The following is a 21,725-nucleotide window of genomic DNA, read 5'->3' as shown; positions in this document are numbered from 1 at the left end:
TCCTCAACTTTGGATGCTTATGATGTATGTTTTTGAGTTGACGTTGATATGCTAATGATTCTTGTCTAGGGTAATGAAAAATGATTACGACTTACGGCTCAAAGTGGGTGCAATTGATTAAACCTCTTTTATCATTTGGATAAAGAAAACGGCCACACGTCATCCTGAAGCTTGCTTGACTTGCTTTCCACAACCTTAACCATGAGACGAAATTCTGTAGTAGTTGACACATCGACTTCATTTTTTCAATTTTTGTTTTTTTTTTTTTTTTTTTTTTTTTTTTTTTTTAATTTTTGCTCCCCGATCGCGGATCATTGGGCATGGGTACAATGATGACAACTGCCCCAGTGTTCTATCTACGACAATCCTTTGTTTTGAAGGGAAATGAAAAGGTTAGGGGTTCACACAATAAGAAAGCGGATGCTTTAACGAGAAATGAACACCGGTTACCCCCGAAACTCTGAATCAGGAGAAGACTCTGCATCTTTGCCATTTCCAGTTATTGTGTGTTTTTTTTTTTTTTTTTTTTTTTTTTTTTTTTTTTTTTTTTTTTTGAACGTACTATGCCCTAGACAACCTAATTGACAATGAATTCAACATGTGCATTTTTATTCTCTCCTTTTTTAGTCTTTCACGACATCCCTCAGGAACGAGCTGGTGTCAACCGAATATACCCGTGATGCTTTTACTCATGTGTGCTTAATTATCATTACCTTTATTTTCCTTTATTTACCTAAAAGCTCAGCGCGACATGCAATATTTCAAGAAGTGTGCAAACAAAAATTATGAATGAAACCATGCAGTATTTATTGAATGAAATAACGCAGAGTACAACAAACTTTAAAGATCATGTCAATATCCCTTAATATTGATCCCCTATCACGGAATCATCATGTGTAAAACTTTTTGACTACACCCGAATTAACCGGTAATGGTAACTCCTCTCCATCCTTCCTTGTGAGAATTAGTGCCCCACCAGAAAATGCCTTCTTCACTACGAATGGCCCTTCATAATTCGGGGTCCATTTGCCTCTATGATCCTTTTGTATAGGCAAGATCATCTTCAACACCAGCTCGCCTTCGTGGAATTCTCTGGGATGCACCCTTTTGTCAAATGCATTTTTCATTCTTCTTAGTTTTTCGCTTAACTGGAAGGTATTCCGGTTTAAGTGGGAGCTTGTGTTGCACAATATCGGTATCCAAACTTGGCATGTCATTGTAAGACCAAGCGAACACATCCTTAAACTCCTTCAATAGGGCTTGCAACCCTTTCCTCACTTCCTTTTTCATGCCAGTACCGATTTTTACTTCCTTTCTCTTCTTCCTCTCCCCAGTTGAGTACTTCAACCTCTTCCAGATGGGGTTTTATCTCTTTAGACTTTTGTTCCACTAATCTCAAGAGCTCTGGAGAGGGTTCCGGATTATCTTCATAATCATCTTCCGTATTATCGATAGGGTGTTCAAAAGTAGGAATATCGACATTGTTATTTTCAAAACTTTCATTGTCACGTCTGCATTATTTAAATTTATGAAAAAAAAGAATAAATAAAACAAGAAAGAAAAAAAAAATGACTAATGCGAAATGATGATAAAAACAAACACGATTCGATTATCACGCTGAGCACAAAACTAAACGTCAACCCGTAAGTCATGAATCCTAAAGCCCCGGGTGAAGCTATAGGATTAATTAAAACTATTACATTTTATTCAAATTAAGCATCACGGGTAAACTCAGAGTTCCAATTGTTGAGTGGTGCATCTGGGGAGCCGGCCCGCACGAAACTTGAGCATTCAAAGCTATCTTCATCCTCCATGGTTGTTATATGGCCCGTGTTGATCCAACCAGCACTACGAAATTTTTCCTGATGTCACGAATACGAATCTTTTCCACCCTGGGTTCACGTCTTTCTACAGGAGCTAGACCGCACTCTCGCCTTTCTTCCATCAGCCTTCCCGTTTTGTAAGGAAAGGGAGACGGCGCCCGGATGATGACAGACAACTTTTCTTCAGCCCCTGGCACAGGGGTGGTTCTAGTGAAATGGATCACCAACGGCTCAGGCAGAGTTACGTCGGATTCTCCACCAATCTGTGTAAACACTTCCCCCTCCTTATCCTTGTAGCATACTTGCATCAAACCCCGATCCAGCAGGTCTTGCAAAACATACTCAAATTCACCACATTCCTCAATAGAGTGCCCATCATCCGGATGAAGCGCGCATGTTACATCCTCGTCATAATCACCTTTTAAAAGGCCCACCTTTATCAGCGCCTTGAAGATAAACTTTCTGGAACCTCGGATTCCACCCGCGTCCCTTATCAACTCATGTTTTCCATCCTCGATGGCATTCATCGAGGCACTCTCATGCCCAGATAGTGGGTTAGTCTCAATGCTGGGTTTATCTTCTTGAAACTTTAACCACCCAGAGTCGATTAGAGTCCGTACTTTGTGTTTAAAAGCCAGACACCTCTCAGTTGAGTGACCAACACCTCCCCCATGGTAACTACATTTAGCCTCTGCATCATAACCCCTGGGATACGGAGGTTGCATGGGCTTCATTGGACAAATAGCAACCAAACCCCTTTGGACGAGTTGGGGTAACAATTCTGTGTAAGTTGTAGGGATAGGGGTGAAATTAACAAATTGGTTCCTTCTTGGGTAAGTATTTTGGCCCGCATTCTGATTTGGACCTGCAATTGCCCCAGCCCTCCAAGTATCAGTTGGGGGCAATGGCGGTTGATAATACCCTTGTTGTTGTTGAGGCCTGGCTTGATGAGCGAATGCCGCATTAGCTGCAAGAGGGGGTTGCCCCAAGTATGGTCGGAAGCTATGAGCGGGAGCTTGACCTCTCCATACAGGCATTGCTGATGCTGCATGCACATCCCCTTCCTTCTTCTTTCCCGCATTGAAATTGGTTTTTTTGTAATTTGCAGTTGCGGGCGAACTGTATGCAATTTTCCCACTTTTAACCCCAATTTCTATCCTTTCGCCTATTATAATGATATCAGCGAAATTGGCAGACACGTTCCCGACCATGTGCTCGTAAAATGGCGGCTGGAGAGTGTTCACAAACATTGCCACCATTTCTCTATCATATAAAGGTGGTTCGACTTGTGCAGCTAACTCTCTCCACCGTTGGGCATATTCTTTGAAAGTTTCGTTGTCCTTCTTTGACATATTTTGCAGCTGTAAACGATCTGGTGCAACATGGGTATTGTATATGTATTGTTTCACAAAAGCATCAGCCAAGTCCGCCCAACAACGAATTCGAGTCGACTCCAAATGAGTATACCAGTTTAATGCCACTCCAGCCAAACTATCTTGAAAAACATGGATGAGCAGTTGCTCGTCATAAGCATATGCAGCCATCTTTCTGCAAAACATGGTTAGATGGCTCTTTGGGCATGTATTTCCCTTATACTTCTCAAAATCTGGCGCTTTGAACTTATGTGGTATTCTGACACCAGGAACCAAGCTCAATCTGGCAACATCTCCGAATCCATAACTTTCATACCCCTCCACAGCCCTCAATCTTGCCTCTAGGCTCTCAAGTTTATCCTTTGCCCCATCGACATTACTAGTTACTCCCTGAAACGAGGTATGTGGTGCAACCCCTGTAGAAAAGCCCTCTCCGGTAGTCACGGGTGGCACCAGGGTTACTCGTGTTCCATCGGTCATGCTTGCATGCATCCCTTCATCTACCATAGGGACAGACATTACAACAGGTCCCTGAGTACCGATTGGCGGTATGTTGACAGTGGTAGGGAAAGAGAATGAAGCCTGCTCCGCTTCAGTATATTCTCCCACAGGTGGGGTATAACCTTGAGGTAATCCATACATTGGGAACGGAACAGATTGGCTCCCAGCATTGAACAACGGAGGGTAATATTTAGCATTTCCCTCAACTTGCGAAGACGTCGCCCCTCCGGTAGTCTTTAGGGCTTCGAGAGCCGCCAAAATCTGGGCCATTTGATCCTTCAACTGGTTGACATCAGCCTTAATAGATTCGTGTGACTGCTCCCAATTCTCCATGACCCTCGAGTTAGCTCTGGTCCTGTACGGATGTCGTGGAAAATTTGCCGTTGTTTTCTCACTTGTACTGATGATTATTTTTTATTAAGTTAAATTAGATAAGGATGAAAAATGCAAAACAAAAGAAAACATGATGCATGCTAGTAATAAGTGGAAATCACAGGATAATGATGACAATACTGATGGAAAATTGACACAAGCCGATACCAAACAAACATCCCCTATCTTTCATTTAAAGAAAATTTGATCCATTATCGGAAGAGTCGGTGTGCCGTGTAGCATCGGATCTTGTGTTAACATCCATCTCGTATGAAGTCAAGTAAGTACCTGTGATTTCCCTTAAAATTAACATGTTACTAAATGATGTATGAATATGATGCATGATAATAAAACAACATGACGAAACAAAGCACATGCATGGTATGAAATGTAATATCATATAAAAAAAACGAACAGCGTGAGGGTTACAGAATTACATATTCCTCCCATCGTGCCCTACCAAAGGTTCATTGCTTTGAGTTCAAGGTCAAGTATATGCAATCTCACAAGGATGATTTCCTGAACCTAAAGGTCAAAGGTCACTAGAGCTATGGCCCACTTCATAGCATTTCCACAACAGTCGAGTAATCAACTAGGTGTGGAAACACATATGAAGAGAACAGACTCTAGCTGGAGTTCTCACGATAGCCAAACAGGAAGTACATCCCAGAGTGACACCGCTACACAACTCCTCTAATTCTAAGCTACGCTCAGACCCGGGTATAGGGCCCCACTCATGATATGTCGAAAGTGTGTGTGTGAAGGGAGGAAATTATGCACACCCAAACCCTCACCTGCAAAACAACCAGAAAAATTCCCAGGCAGATATAAACATATTGTCTACCCTAGGGTTCAATATTCCACAGTTATTGCAGTTATTCCAAATATTAAGCATAAAATAGAAAAAAGGGAAAGAAAAACACAAAGCAAAACCACATCAAATTCGCGCATCTAATTAAATGGCTCGACTCTCTAACACTCCCCAGTGGAGTCGCCATCTGTCGCAACCGGAATCGCGACGGGACGACGATCCAAAAAAGGAACGGGTTTTAGAAAGAGATTGGAGTCGCCACCATAGTTTATTCTGGAAAACTATGGAAAAACCTCAAAACGATAAAGCACGGTCCACGAAAACCAGATTCTGGGTTCGGGAGTCAGTTACGTGTAGGGAAGGTATTAGCACCCTACAACGCCTGCCCTAAGGCAGTACCTTTAACTAAATACGCGAATTTGATATGGTTTTCAAAATGTTTAACTATCCCTAAAATAAAATTAACAAATAAACAAAATATAATTTTTAGTTTTTTGGGCCCGACAAGGATTGACCTTGCTCCTACGTATTCTCATTCAAAATGAGAAATCAGGGTTACGTAGTTCTAGCTGAAAGTCTGTTTGTTTGTTTGAAAAAGCAGATGTTTTTAATTTTTGAAGATTTTATATATTTGTTTTTGACATTTTCGAGAAAAAAAAAAAAGTAATGAGTACTAGGCCGACGCGAACGGTCACACGAGTACTCATACCTTTAGAATGGTATTTAAATATTTTTAATTATTATTATTTTTTTTTAAAAAGAGAAATAACGATATTAAGCACTAGGACGATGCGAACGATCACACGAGCACTCATATCGTTATCTACATATTTAGGAAGACTTAAGAGTATTGAGTGCTAGGCTGATGCGGACGATCGCACGAGCACTCATACCATTATTTAATTTTTTAGATTGAAGATATTAAGTACTAGGCTGATGCGGACGATCGCACGAGTACTTATATCATTATTTAATTATTTAGGTAAGACCTGAGAGTATTGAGTGCTAGGCTGATGCGGACGATCGCACGAGCACTCATACCCTCGTTTAATAATACGTAAATAAGAGAGAAAGGTATTGAACACTAGGACGATGCGAGCGATCACACGTGTGTTCAACCTTTAAAACATATTTTGAAATTTTATTTAAGAAAAGAAGAAAAGGTTTTTAGCACAAGGACGACGCGAGCGGTCACACGTGTGCTTAAACCTTTAAAATGTATTTTTGTATATTTATTTAAGAAAAAGAAAAGGTTTTTTAGCACAAGGACGATGCGAGCGATCACACGTGTGCTTAAACCTTTAACATATTTTTGAAATTTTATTTAAGAAAAGAAGAAAAGGTTTTTAGCACAAGGACGACGCGAGCGGTCACACGTGTGCTTAAACCTTTAAAACATATTTTTGTATATTTATTTAAGAAAAAGAAAAGGTTTTTTAGCACAAGGACGATGCGAGCGATCACACGTGTGCTTAAACCTTTAAAACATATTTTTGAAATTTTATTTAAGAAAAGAAGAAAAGGTTTTTAGCACAAGGACGACGCGAGCGGTCACACGTGCGCTTAAACCTTTAAAACGTATTTTTGAAATTTTATTTATTTAAACTATCAATATTAATATATATCTTAGGATAAGTAAATGTCTAAAATAAATAAATAGAACAAAATAAAAGTAAAACAATAAAGAAAAATAAATAAATAAAAGAAATTGGAGAGGCTGAACGGACGTTGGGAAGAGATTCAGAATAACGAGCGTTCGTTATGTAAAGAACGAACGTTCGTTGGGGGAGAAGACGAACGTCCATTGGGAACAATATAACGGACGGACGTTTAGAAATGTGAGCTGAATGACGAGCGTTCGTCGAGAGATATAACGGACGAACGTTGGGAACGAAGGCCGAATAACGAACGCTCGTTGAAGAGATGACGAACGGACGTTGAGAAATTGAGGCTGTGACGAATGCTCGTTATTGAAATGACGAACGAACGTTCAACAATGGAAGCTTAAAGACGAACGCTCATTGTTCGAAACACGAACGGACGTTCAAAAATGGAAGCTTAAGGACGAACGTTCGTTATTGACATGATGAACGGACGTTCAAAAATGGAAGCTAACGGACGAACGTTCGTTATTGAAATGACGAACGGACGTTCAGAAATGGAATCTTAAGGACGAACGTTCGTTATTGACATGACGAACGGACGTTCAGAAATGGAAGCTAAAGGACGAACGTTCGTTATTGAAATGACGAACGGACGTTCAGAAATGGAAGCTTAAGGACGAACGTTCGTTATTGACATGACGAACGGACGTTCAGAAATGGAAGCTCAAGGACGAATCGTTCGTTATTGACATGACGAACGGACGTTCATAAATGGAAGCTTAAGGACGAACGTTTGGTTATTGATATGACGAACGGACGTTCAGAAATGGAAGCTAAAGGACGAACGTTCGTTATTGACATGACGGACGTTCAGAAATGGAAGCTAAAGAACGAACGTTCGTTATTGAAATGACGAACGGACGTCTAGACAGGGAAACCTAATGACGAACGTTCGTTATGCCGAACAGACGTTTGAATACGAGACTAAATAACGAACGTTCCAAAAGGGCCCAATGTTCCCTGACGTACGCTCATTTCTGGGCCTGGCCCACATGGTCAATTTCTAACCTAGAATTTTCTAGGGGTTCAGGAGGTTCACTCTCATTCTCACTCCCCAGCTCACGTCTTCTCTGACCCAAGGTCCTCAGCTCTGCACCATGAACTCACCACCGCCTCTGCCATAGCCGGCCACCGTCGCCTCAAACAGAACGCGCCTTGGCCTCGCCGGCGACACCTCGCGCCACCAGAACCACCGTCAGCCAAGACAACACCGTCTCCACTCTTCTCTCTTCGAAAACCAGCAACTCTCAAGGAGGGTTTTTCTCCACCTTCATCTCCGATCCACTCGTGTCATCATCACCCATTAACATCCACTTTTACTATCCATGACAAACACAAACACTGCCACAATAAGGCTCCCCGTGCCTATCCTCGTCCACTTCCTCGGCCACCATCACCTACCAGGACAACCTTAGCAAAGCCGTTGCCACCACCACACAGCAGACTACTACTTCCAAACCGCCAACCACGAAACAATCAACCACTCCCTTCCTCTCAAGCCTGTCCAACGTAGGGGTTCCGTGCCATGGCCTCCATCGTCCCATTCATCCTCACTGGAAGAGCGACTCTAGTGGAGAAGACTTCGAATTTCAAGGGGGCCATTTGAGTTTTGGGACGTAAGGGTCTCACAAAAATGGTGCAATGAATAAAGTGGATATTACTGGGTTAGTGTTTTTTGGCAGTGATTTTTACTGGGTTTCCAACGAGAGCATGATGTATCGATGATGATAACAGGCGGTCATGGAGAAGAATGAGAATAAAGGATAAGTTACATACCTGAGAATTCCTCTGATATTCGTCCCTTTGGATAACCTCTGTCTCCTCCCGATGATCTATTCCCGTCACCCTCTCCAACTTTTTTCTCTGATCTCTCTCTGCTCCTTCCTTCCAAAGATCTTGGGCTCCAATCCCCCCCTAACCACCTTGTCGCTTTTTCCTTTCAAAAAAAATCTTAGAAAATATTCCCTCTAACAAACCGGTCCCCCCTCCTCCAACACGTCTCTCACATACCTCTTTCCCACGTTTTCTCTTTTTTTTATTTTTTTACTTTTTTCCAATTTTTGTTTTATTTATTTTCATTATTTTTAATTTTAATTTTACTTTTCAAAATTTTTTCTTTTTGATTAATTAATTTTATTAAAATAAATTGAAAATAAGAAATAAAATAAAATTTGAATTAAAAGCCAATATCTAGATACATAAAAATAAAAAAATAAAATAAAAGAAAAATAATAAAAACACATTTTTTTCCAACCCGGACAAAATTGAGTGTTGACACTTTTAGTATCAATTTCAAGCATGAAAATAACAGTTTTTCAACTGTTATCAGTCGCCACCATAGTTTATTCTGGAAAACTACGGAAAAACCATAAAATGATAAGGTATGGTCTACGAAAATGAGATTCTGGGTTCGGGAGTCGTTTACGCGTAGGGAAGGTATTAGCACCCTACAACGTCTACCTGAAGGCAGTACCTTTAACTAAATATGCGAATGTGATGTGGTTTTCAAAATGTTTAACTATCCCCTAAAATAAAACTCTAAAGAAACAAAATATATTTTTTAGTTATTTGGGCCCGACAAGGATTGACCATGCTCCTACGTATTCTCATTCGGAATGAGAAATCAGGGTTACGTAGTTCTTTTGGAAAGTGTGCTGGAAATTTTGTTCGAAAACTGTTTGAAAATTTGTTTTGAAATGATTTTCGATTTTTGGGAAGTGAACCTGACAAGGACTAGCCTTGCTCCTACGTATCCCCACTTTTGATGGAGAATCAAGGATCACGTAGTTCTAGTTGAGAGATTGTTTGTTGTTTGAAAGTGTTGATGTTTTTAGTTTTTAAAGATTTTATATTTTTTTGTATTTTTATAAAAGAAAGAGAAAAGGTTTTTGGCACAAGGACGATGCGAGCGATCACACATGTGCTTAACCTTAAAAATATATTTGTGGTATTTTTTATAAAATAAAGATAAAAGTTTTTTAGCACAAGGCCAATGCGTGCGATCACACATGTGCTTAACCTTTAAATTATATTTTTTGGTATTTTTGAGAAAAAGAAGATAATGAGTACTAGGTCGACACGGATGGTCACACGAGTACTCGTACCTTTAGAATGACATTTGAACATTTCAATTATTCTTAAAAGAGCAATAACAATATTAAGCACTAGGATGATGCGAACGATCACACAAGCACTCATACTGTTAATTACTTATTTAGGAAGACTTGAGAGTATTAAGTACTAGGCCGATGCGGACGATCGCACGAGTACTCCTACCATTGTTTAATTTTTTAAGATTGAGGATGTTAAGTACTAGGCTGATGCGGACGATCGCACGAGTACTTATATCCCTTTTTTAATATTATAAAATCAATTTTTTGTAATTTTAAAATTTATGTTATGTTTTTTTTACTTTAATTTTATTTAAAACAAACAAGTTAAATAGATAAAAAAAATAAAATAAAGGGGTGGGGTATCATATAAAGGGTTACATACAATAAAACCGAATAATTAGACCAATAAAATGAAAACAAGAATAACCCAATAAGAATAGGAGTACATAGATAAAAACCAGGGATGCAACTCGAAATTTCTTATCCAGGCTAAAGATAGGGGTACAACAGTAAAGTTGGAGGCGCCAAAAATGAAATGAGCCCAATGTCAAAACCTCTCCTTTTTTTTGTTTGCAAAAAAGAATGAGCTTAAGCCCAAACAGAATAAGGGTGTGAATGGGAGAGGGGTGTGTGCAAAGGGAGGATAAAGTTTTTTGTTTCAAAAACAATCTGGATCTGGCCCAAGGTTTTGTTTTTCAAACAGAAGCATTAGGGGTTAGGGGTTCTGCCACTTCTCTCATTCTTCCATCTCACTCGACCATCACGAACACAAGACGTGTATCCCTCCTCTCCCAGCCAGGAGCCCTAACGAAGGGTCGTCATCTCTGCGCGCACACTGCCGCCCCCGCTGGACCGACCACCGCGTGTCGTCGTCCAAGTCGTCGCCAGCTCAGCCGCCCACCATCGAGACCATCGCCAGTTGTCGCTCCAGCTCTTCCCCTCTTTCTTTTTCGCATGCGAGGAAGGAACTCGCCTTTCACCCTACAACGTCACCGCCACCCCCGATGAGGCCAACCACCGTGAGCCGTGAGCCAAGGTTGCGCCAGCGATGCAGCTCGCCGCTGGAGTCATTGCCGGTCACAGCGCCTGTAAGACCCTTGAAATTTGTTGTAATTAAGATAGTAGATATTTAAAAAAAAATTATGTATAAATGCTACAATAAAATACGTATAGTTCTACAGTAAAAATACCTTGTGAATCATGTGTTGCTACAGTACTGCTACAGGAAAAATGTAGTACAAGCTACAATACCGCTACAGTGAATAGTAGTACAGCTACAGTACTACTACAGTAATTGTAGTACAGCTACAGTAACCCCTAACTTCAACTATAAAAAGGGGTGAGAAATGAAGTTTTAGGGGAGGAGATATTAGGAATAGAATCTGAGTTTTAGAGAAGGTAGCGAGAGCTTCTAAAGAAGTGCTCTTCATTCAGAAAGGAGCGAGAATCAGGTAAGGGAAGCTACTCTTGAATCTTGAGTATACAATACTTTGCTTTTGTCTAATCCTAAATCTTGAATATGGAGTATTTTGTTTCTGGATGATCTTGAATTTTGAATGAGAACATGTTTCTGTGATGAGACCCAAGTTTGATGGCTGTAAAACGTGATATTGATTTTGTTATGCTAATTGTACGTTATTATTACTTAGAACGTTTAGTTATTTCTTTTGAAATTTTGGAAGGATGAGAAGTTGTCTAACTGGCTCTGCCAGATTCAACTTCTTGTTTTCCTAGACCTTTTATTGTTTCTTCTCTCTTTATATTGTGTTACTGAGTCCTCTCGGAAAAGTATAGATTCTATTCTATTTGACCGTTAGATCAACATGAAAATTTGATATATGATTCCTAAGATATATTACTATAATTTGACCGTTCGGATTTGTAATTAGAAGTCTATGTGTTGAGAAATAAATTTCGAAATTTTGAAAAGTATGATGAACACTATATTTTTGTTCTTAAGTTATCATGGTAAAAACTTCATATATATTTCATTTACCGTTACATTGAGCCCAAACTTTAATATGTAGTTCCTAAGATATGTTGATGTATTTTGGCTGATCTATGACCTTTGATTGGTGAAAATATGTTGAGTTATAATCGTTATGGGAAAAATGAGTTTATAATATGAAGTATGATATCTAGCAATATGTTTAATTTATTGACACCAAAACGGGTTATTGTCAATTTATGGTTAAAGAATGAACATGATTGAGTTAGGTGGATAAGAGGGTATGAATTGTTGATTTTATGAAATGTTGGAGTGGATATAAGAAATCATTACTTATGAAATGATGTTTACTACTGGGAGTAGTATGTTCGGTTTATACCATGAGAGCTTGATATGAACAAAGTAACACCCGAGGTTTATCAAAGAAGGCAGAAAGTGGTCTGACCATAAGGCTTTGACATAAACATATGATTCGTAAGTTTTATAGAAGCAGTCAGAGAGAGGTCTGACCATAAGGCTTCAGAAAGTAAGACATAGTATACAGGTAAGGCTTAAGGAAGCAGGCAGAGAGCGGTCTGACCATAAGGCTTCGTGAGTAAGCATGGTATACTTGTAAGGTTTATGAAAATGAGAAAGATCATTGTGAAGAAGTTAAAAAAATGAATTAATGACATCGGGATAATGGTATTTATAAATTGCAGAAATACATGATTGAAACATTTATATTATAAGTAAGTTTAATGATTGTATGATATGGTTGGCTTACCCTTATTTGTTTGTGCTATGATCATATAACTCATGTTATATGTGAACAGATAATGTTGCAGATGCGGTTGAAAAAGCTTAGAGATGATGAGAGAGATGCGGGGAAAAACTTTCAGGGATTTTTGTAAAAAGAATAAATTTGCATTGGAAAAATATGTTGTGTAAGACTTATAAGTTTAATTTCGAATTTATGTTAAGTGGTGAAGACTATATTGTTTAAAGTTTGTAAGTTTGGAATTGTACTTTGGAGGAATTGAAATAAAGTTTGGTTGTTTATATCAGATATCAAATTAATTTAGTCTCTACTACCAGTAATACCCTTTAAATTATTTGGGTGTTACAGCGCCAGACCCTCCTTTCCTTCTCTTCTTCCCGCGTTAAAGAAACTCTCACGCTTCTCCGTCAATCGCCACTTGAACGATCACGGCTGCCTTGAACCAGAGCACCACCAGTGTCACAGGTCACGACCAAGGTCGCCGCCGGTTCTCGTGTTGACGTCCTCCACCGCAACGACCAAATCCACCTCTACCCCTAAAATTGTCACAGTCACAACCACTCCTGAAACCACCACAGCCCCTACCACCTCTTGGAGTCCCAATGTTTAGTTATCAGAGAATACAGTTATAAAGCTATAAAGATTTGCCAAGACAATGTTTGGGGGTTTAAGGTTTTTATTTTGTTGTTATGGTGTGCTTATGGTTTTTTATGATTTAACCTTGTTAATGGTTGGAGATAAACAGAGGCATTGGAGGCTATGGAAGATGGGAGAGCTCGTCTTGCTCGCTGGCTTCGAAGCGGAGAGACAGAAGAGGTATTTTCACAGCTTCACTATAGAGAGGGTGCATTAGAGTGTGCATGTGTGAGTTTGAGTGTAATTGATTCTTTGTTTTTTTAGGTAATGGGATATAACAAGGTCGTGTTTATGATGTTGGAGTTGGGGATGATTGAGTGGCAAAGAGTACACATAAGTTAATCATGTATATCCAATATGATTACATGCTTAATATGAACAGACAAAACCCGGTCTTACAAAACCAACACAAGAACTTATATCAACCCAAATGAACGCAGATATCAACCCAATTATGAATAGATCACATCATCTACCATTCATAGTTTGTGAGCAATAAAGCTTTAAGAAGATGAACTTGCCTTTTGTCTCTACGTTCAAATTTTTTTCTTTGAATCCTGGTTGATGGTGATATCGTTTTTCTTTGAATCCTGGTTGATGGTGATATCCGAGTGAATGGAGGAGGATTTTTTTTTTGCGGTTAATGATGTAGGCTGAGGGAATAGTGGGTTCCGGTTATCTGCATGATGAAGGAAATGGTGAATGAAATCTGTCTGAGGTGAGGAAACGAGAGTGAATAGAGAGGAGTTGAGAGTAGTGACTCAGTGGATGATGTTGGTGCCTCGGTGAGGGGAGTCAAGGTCATCGGTTCTCTCTAGGGCGTTGTTCCTGAGTTTTTTTAATGACCCTCCAAGATGGATTCTATTGAAGCGAGTCCCCCCTCCAAAAAATGCTTCCATCTCTACTTTCTCTATGATCAGGGGCATATCCTTTTTTATTTTCTGTTTGTCTTTTTTCTCTTTTTATGTTTTAATTGGATCAATAGGTCAAAGCAAATCAGAGATCCTTTCCCCTTATGTATGATTGTAACTCTGCGTACAGACATTTGGGTTTTAGACTGTGAGCATCATATTGTAGGAGAGACAGTGTTGCAGGATGGAAGACATTGTAGGAAAGCTTAGCTTGTGTTTGTGTAGCCTGAGAATAGGGAGAAGAAAGGCCTGCTATTCCTAAAAGGGCTTAGTGGACCATTATATTTTTCTTTTTTTTCTTCTTTTCTTTTTCTTAGATATTTTTGTTTGTTAACGTTTAACTAAAAAACACATACACACACACACACACACACACATATATATATATATATATATATATATATATATATATATATATATATATATATAAAATAAAACTTAAACAGCAAAAAGAAACTAATATAAAAAAGAATAAAACGAAATAACTCTAAATAATAAAATGTAAAATAAAATAAAATAAAAATAAAATAAACTAAAAAAAAAAAAAAAAAAAAAAAACAAAATAAAATAAAATAAAATAAAATAAAATAAAATTAGAATTAAAATTAAATAATACAAAATGAAACAAAATGATGAAAAGAAATAAAATAAGATAAAATAAAATAAAATAAAGTAAAAAGTGCAAAACATATTACTTAGTCACCCGGACGAAATTGGGTGTTGACAACTTCCCCTCTTTACTTATATATTACTAGATAATATGAAAATTTAAAATTTTCATATTATCAAAGTAAAAGCTAAGTAAAGATAGAAACACTAATTTCGTCTGGGTTTCAAAGGAGGGGAAAAGAAAGAGGATTAGTACAAAACGTAAGATTAAGCAAATTCAAGAAAAAGGTGAGATTGTAGAAGAATTCGACTATTTCCTAGTAGAGGACAGAAACAAAAAGAAAAACTTGAGCGTAGAATGCTAGGTAAACTGGGCTTTGGGGCCAGTGTGGAAATTAGGCTTCGTGGGCCAGTATGGAAACTGGGCTTTGGGGGCCAGTATGGAAACTGGGCTTTGGTTGCCAAGCAAGTTGGGCTTTGTGGGCCAGTGTGAAAACTGGGCTTTGGGGGGCCAGTGTGACAACTGGGCTTTATGGGCTAGTGTGGAAAATGGGCTTTGTGGCCAGGCAAGCTGGGCTTTGGGGCCAGTGTAGAAACTGGGCTTGGGGGCCAGTGTAGAAACTGGGCTTTGGGGCCATTGTAGAAACTTGGCTTTGAGGGCCAATGTAGAAACTGGGCTTGGGGGGCCAGTATGGACTGGGCTTTGTGGGCCAGTGTAGAAACTAGGCTTTGGGGCCAGTGTTGAAACTGGGCTTTGGGGCCAGTGTTGAAACTGGGCTTTGGGGGCTAGTGTGAAAACTGGGCTTTGGGGGCCAGTGTGAAAACTAGGCTTTGTGGGCCAGTGTGGAAACTAGCTTTGGGGCCAAACAAGCTGGGCTTTGGGGCCAGTGTAGAAACTGGGCTTGGGGGCCAGTGTAGAAACTAGGCTTGGGGGCCAGTGTAGAAATTGGGCTTGGGGGCTAGTGTAGAAACTGGGCTCTGGGGCCAGGCGAGCTGGGCTTTGTGGGCCAGTGTAGAAACTGGGCTTGGGGGGCCAGTCTGGACTGGGCTTTGTGGGCCATTATAGAAACTGGGCTTTGGGCCAGTGTTGAAACTGGGCTTTGGGGGCCAGTGTGAAAACTATGCTTTGGGGGGCTAGTGTGAAAACTAGGTTTTAGGGCCAGGCGAGCTGGGCTTTTTGGGCCAGTGCGAAAACTAGGCTTGGGGCCAGGTAAAACTGGGCTTTCAAAATTTGAAATTCTTGAAACTTGTAATTTTGTGAAATGTTTTGTAATTTGAAACTTGTAATTTGAAATGTTTTGAAAAGACATCAAGGTGTTGAAAACCTTCATTACAAATTGTTAAAATCTTGATGCAGGATCAGGATGTCGAGACCCTAATATGAGAGAAAAAGCTTGATCAACATGAAACAATATGGCTTGAAAGAGAAAATCTGAATTGCATTCTTTTTGTTTGTTTTGAAGAACGATTCGATAACCATTCATATGAATGAAGAGGATTTCGATGGATTGATGGCAACTGATGTTATGCACATATGAAAAACATTTGCTTTGTTTTGAGTCAATTTTCTTACTTGCAATCACCAATCTGGTCTTTATTTTCAATGTTTCATGAAAGGGAAGAATGTCATACATCCGAGGTCAAATGTCCAATATGATTATACGTTCGACTTTCTCTTTCATGACATCAGTGCACGCATGCTTGAATTAGTAGGTGAAAAAAAATGGGAGATGTTTAGAATGGTTTGGAAGAGAAATGAGATAACCATGTGAGCACATCATTCCTTATACACTGCTTAAAGGAGATGTAACACGTGAATGCAAAGTGAAATAAGATGCCCAAAAGCTGCCACAGTTTGGTGTTTGGGAAAATGAGCATGGGTATGAATCCATGATTGCTAGGGTGAAAAAACTCAAGTGAGACTTGTAAAGTTGCCCTAGTCTTGGGAATATGGATTGATGAAAAACTCGTGTGAGACTCACAAAGCTGCCCCAGTCTTGAGATTATGGGTTGATGAATTTCAAGGAAAACACGCGTGGTGAGATCCACCAAGTTGTCCCAGTTTTAGTTGTTGTTGTTTTTTTTTGTTTTTGGCATAGGGTTCTGTTTGGAAGAGGTAGTGGGCGTCAAAGGATCGGCTAAAAGGACGACCCAAATTGGTTTGATTTTCTTTTGTACGCTTCTGGCTGGTTGGTAGGGAGATCCCCTATTCCTAAGACATTACTGTTTTCTTTTTTTTCATTCATTCATTTTCAACCTTTTGTTTTTTTTACGACACATTGAAAGTCATTTCGCTTTATCGCAAAATTAAGCTTTATGAAAATTTGAGCAAACATTATCCAATCTGTGTGGACTTTATTAGGTTTGTAACGTGGCTAAGGGCTAAAAGGTATTGAAAAAAATATATAAAGGCTCAAATGAAATGTTTGTCGGCTATATTTTATGGAAACAAGGGTTTTCATCTAGGCATTGCATCAACTATTTGACTTTTCGAGCATTTTGTTTTTTCTCGAACTTCGTTATTCATTCCTTTTTTCTCATCACCACTTTGTGATGTTTTGTTTTTGTTGTTTTTTTTTTGGTTCGCTCTTCTTGATGAATTCTCTTCGTTTAATCATAAGTTGACTCCTATCTGATGACAAACCTTGCTTGGGGGTAATTTTGAAGAAGAATTTATTTTTGGCTCAAACGGGGCGACAATGGATATTTTTTTTGCTTTTCAGATAAAGACAAGAAGCCCACACATCATTTTGAACTCTGATTGCCTTATTTTCAAAAGAATAACTCTACGACTAGATGACCTCAACATAAGTCTTTTTTTTTTTGCCAGCCTGTCCTTTCAGGTTTTCAATCGAGTGGACTTATTCTTCTCTCCTTTTTTTTATCTTTTTTTTTTGTCCCAATGGATTCAAGGATCACTCAACTAGCGCAAGCGAGGATAACGTTGGCCAGGCCAATCTGCCCTAGTGTAAAGCTTTTTGTTAGTGAGGGCAGTGACAATGTTTGTCAGGGAAGATCCTTTATTTTGGAAAAGTGAAGGGTGAAGGTTTTCAAGCAATATGCGCACAAACGTCTTGAGAAAAGTGTCAAATTGTTATTTTTGATTAAAAATTTGACCTTAGAAAAGTCTGATACTGCAACTTTTGTTCTTGATTTATCCTTTCATTTTTTTTGCTATTTTCGAAAAACAATAATTTGGCGATTTGTAAGAAAGACAAATGACTCAAGGTCCCCTTCATTTTTTTCAATTTGTTATTTGCGGCTTTTGTTTTCTCCATGACACCCTATTAGGACATGATTTCCAGTAAACCTTGGAGATACCACGTAATGAAAGTTCACATTAAAAGTCATAGATGAAAGCACGATATCAATGAGCATAGCCCCCATAGAAAGAATTCAAAACATGAGCAAAACAACATTAGTTTCGCCTTTTACAATAACCTATGCTTTCCCATATACTCCTAGAGTCCTCTTCATTTGTTCATGGCATTTGTAGAGACGAACTCACGCCTTGCCATAATGCTGGATTGACTTTCTTCAAAATTTAAACATCTTGAATCGATCAAAGATTGAACTTTATGCTTTAGAGCCTTGCACGCCTCTGTTGAATGTCCACGCGTTCCTTCATGATAATCACACCTGACATTTATGTCATAGTTCTTTGGATGAGGAGGTCGTACAGGCCTGGTGGGACAAACCTCTATGAGGTTATTGTGGAAAAGATATGGTAGTAGCTCAGTGTAGGTCATGGGGATAGGAGTGAAATTGACGACCTTCTCATTCCAATTGTAATTTCTCTACTCCATGGCTCGATTGGATCCATAGGCATGCAACATTTGGGAATAGGCAATAAAATGCGAATTTGCTTTTTGTTCTCTATTTTTTCATGCCTTGGACCATACTTGTAAGACCCGTCTAAATAAAATGATTTCTTACCTTAAGTATTTTATTTTGTGGTATTATATAATAAATTATGATGAGAATCAATGTTGAGAAATATTTAAGGAAGGGAAGAAAATTAGATTAATATTGGTTTTATATTAATTTTCGAAAAAGTTTGAAAGAGTGTTTAAGTATAATTGTTTGCGCTATTATATAAGCGGATGGAGCCCGGTCTAGTGGTTGATGTGAATGTGCATGGGAGGGTGTGTGTGCTTGGTCTCAAGTTCAACCCTCCTAAGACCAAAAAGGCTCCTTGATGACTGTAGAAGTGGCTCCAAAGCCTTATTCCACTTTTCTTTTCATCCATTAAATGATGAAAGTGGAGGGTTGTTGTTATATTTTTTTTTTATTTTGAGGGAAACACTTTAGGTTAATTCTTCCATTAATTGATTTCAAGAGGGAACTTTTATTCCCATTACTCCCTCATTTTTGTGAGTGCTTGAATCATTGCCTTCTTTTTTCTAAACTTTGCTTGACTGGACACATTTTTTTTGGGCTCATGTTTTCCAAACTTAGGAGGCTTGTAAGTGACCTTGGGGAGGTTAGAGCTTGGAGAGTGGAGAAGAGATTTTTGGAGAGCAACTGAGAGAAAGGAAGAGTCACCCTAGCCTTGGAGTTTTTGGACATCACTTGTAGCAGACCAAGAGCCTTTGGAAGCTAGCTTGGATTTGAGGTAAGGGGTTTAACTTGGGATATAACATAGTGTATGATGGGTAGGAGGTACCAATATGATGTTGTTGCATGCTTTCTTCCTTGTGTGTTGGGATTAAAGTTAACATGTTGAGGTATGTACGTTTCTTTTTGGTTGTAAGTTTTATGAGTTTTTGGGTATAACACGCAGAAGCTAAAAATGAACTTTTGCGATTTTTCCAAGATTTTTTGAGACCCTTCCTGAAATCCAAAATAGTCGTATGAGTAGTCAAATTAAGGATAATTGAGTCTAGTTTCCAACAAAGCAAGAATCAACTCAATTGGAGTTCGGTAGAGAGAGTAATGAGCAAAAAAGTCATCAAAGGTCAAAGCTGAGCATACCAGAGCGTGATTAACGTTTCCGAGTTTTAATGATTTTACTGCAGCTAGCCTTGGAGTCCAAAAATTTCGAATTTTATGTCCAAATAAAGATATTGGAGTCTAGTTTCCACCAAATCAAGAATCAACTCAATTGGAGTTCAGTAGAGAGTAATGACCAAAACAGTCATCATAGGTCAAAGTTGAGCATACCAGAGGGTGATTAAAGTTCCCGATTTTTAATGATTTTACTGCAGCTAGATCTGTAGTCCAAAAATTTCGGGTTTTATGTTCAAAGAAATATATTTGAGTCTAGTTTCCAACAAAGCAAGAATCAACTCAATTGGAGTTCTTTAGAGAGAGTAATGAGCAAAACGGTCATCAAAGGTCAAAGCTGAGCATACCAGAGTGTGATTAAATTTTCCGATTGTTAATGATTTTACTGCAGCTAACCCTGTAGTCCAAAAATTTCGAGTGTTATGTCTAAAGAAAGATATTTGAGTCTAGTTTCCAAAAAAGCAATAATCAACTCAATTGGAGTTTGGTAGAGAGAGTAATGAGCAAAACAGTTATCAAAGGTCAAAGTTGAGCATACCAGAGCGTGATTAAAGTTTCCGATTTTTAATGATTTTACTATAGCTATCCCTGTAGTCCAAAAATTTCGAGTTTTATGTCTAAAGAAATATAATTGAGTCTAGTTTACAATAAAAAAGAAATCAACTCATTTGGAGTTATGTACAAAGATTTATGAGTAAAATAACAAGCAAAGGTCAGTGTGGACAACATTCAATTTTACTCATTGGGGGCACTTATCTACACTCTTTAACCAAGAGTGTGGGTAAGAGGGTATTGAGAATTCTCTTCTATTGTTGGAAGAGTAAAGAAAGGAGTGTGTTTGGAGAAAAAGGGGTGTATCGGAATTAGGTGTTTTTGGGAATTTAGTAAAAAGTGGGGGTGCACTAAAAATGTTGTTCTAGTTGGTAGAAGTGTGAAATTAGTAATTTCAGAGGGGTGTGGCAGTAGGATAAATAATTAAATTAAGTTATTTAATTATTTGTTAGTCAATGAATTTAGTTGACTTTATATATGATAATGATGGTTGTGATGGTAAAATTGTGAGAGCAAGCATTCGGTCGTATCCCTAGAATCTTGTTGAATCGATGGTGTTTGTATTGCGATACGATAGTGTGTTGAGTCTCTGCGGAGATTGAGGGTCGAATGTGATGGTAAAACTGTGAGAACAAGCGTTCTATCATTTCCTTAGAATTTTGTCGAATCGATGGTGTTCGTATTGCAATACGGTAGTGTGTTGAGTCTCTACGGAGACTGAGATTCTAGTGTCACCCTTTCCTCATGCGTGGGCACTAAAGAGGGTTGGATGTCTCGCCCAATGACTTCGGCTCGTGTGAGTATAGTACTCGGTGGGTGCGCCTAACCGAAGTTTTTACTCATAATTCCTTGAGGAGTCGGGGAGATAGGTCTGAAGTTGCGATGGAAGACGGCTCGAATCGCCCTGTTTTGCGAAACAGGTTTGGTACGACAAAATTCAAGGAAACAACAGAAGCTTGAGTAAATGATTGAGTCGTGAGTTTAATACTGTGATTTGTTGTAATATTGTGACTTTGATAGTCTGAGTGGTGAGGATCTGAGTTATGAGTTGAATATTATGTTGTATTGTAAGGTTGTGACTAGGATAATCTAAGCTATGATATTTTGATATTTAAATTATATGCTATGTTAGGTTCTTCGTTACTCACCCTTTCATGTTGTGGTTGCGGTTTACACCTACGATGATCGTACTTGTACGGGAGTAGATGGCGTTGCAGATGAGGCAGAGATGAAGTAGCACGACGAGAGTTACGGGAAATACTATGGGGAACTTATCATGTTTTTAAAGTAATTTTATGTCTTTGAATAATGAATGTGATATTTGTAAGGTTTTAACCTTATGTTGTAAGATGCTTAGACTTTTGATGGTTTAGTTCCGCGATGTTAATTTAAAAAAAAAAAAACTAGCGTAAAATTTTGGATTTGTTATTTTCTAGTGGCACTCGTAAGGGTGTTACAATACTCATTCAAACTCGCTACCAGATTTGGACTTGGTGCAATTTTTCCATTTCTTATGCCACCCTCAACCCTTTCTCCAATTACTACTATATCAACAAAACTCGAGGAGACACTGCTTATCAAGTTCTCATAAAATGGTCACTACAGTAATGAAGGGCATTACCGAAGGCCAGAATCCTTCGGAAAA

The sequence above is a fragment of the Vigna umbellata genome, chromosome 4, assembly GCF_029865625.1.
Source record: "Vigna umbellata cultivar VRB3 chromosome 4, Vumbellata_1.0, whole genome shotgun sequence".
In the NCBI taxonomy this organism is placed as follows: domain Eukaryota; kingdom Viridiplantae; phylum Streptophyta; class Magnoliopsida; order Fabales; family Fabaceae; genus Vigna; species Vigna umbellata.
Note: the sequence above shows the minus strand (reverse complement) of the source record.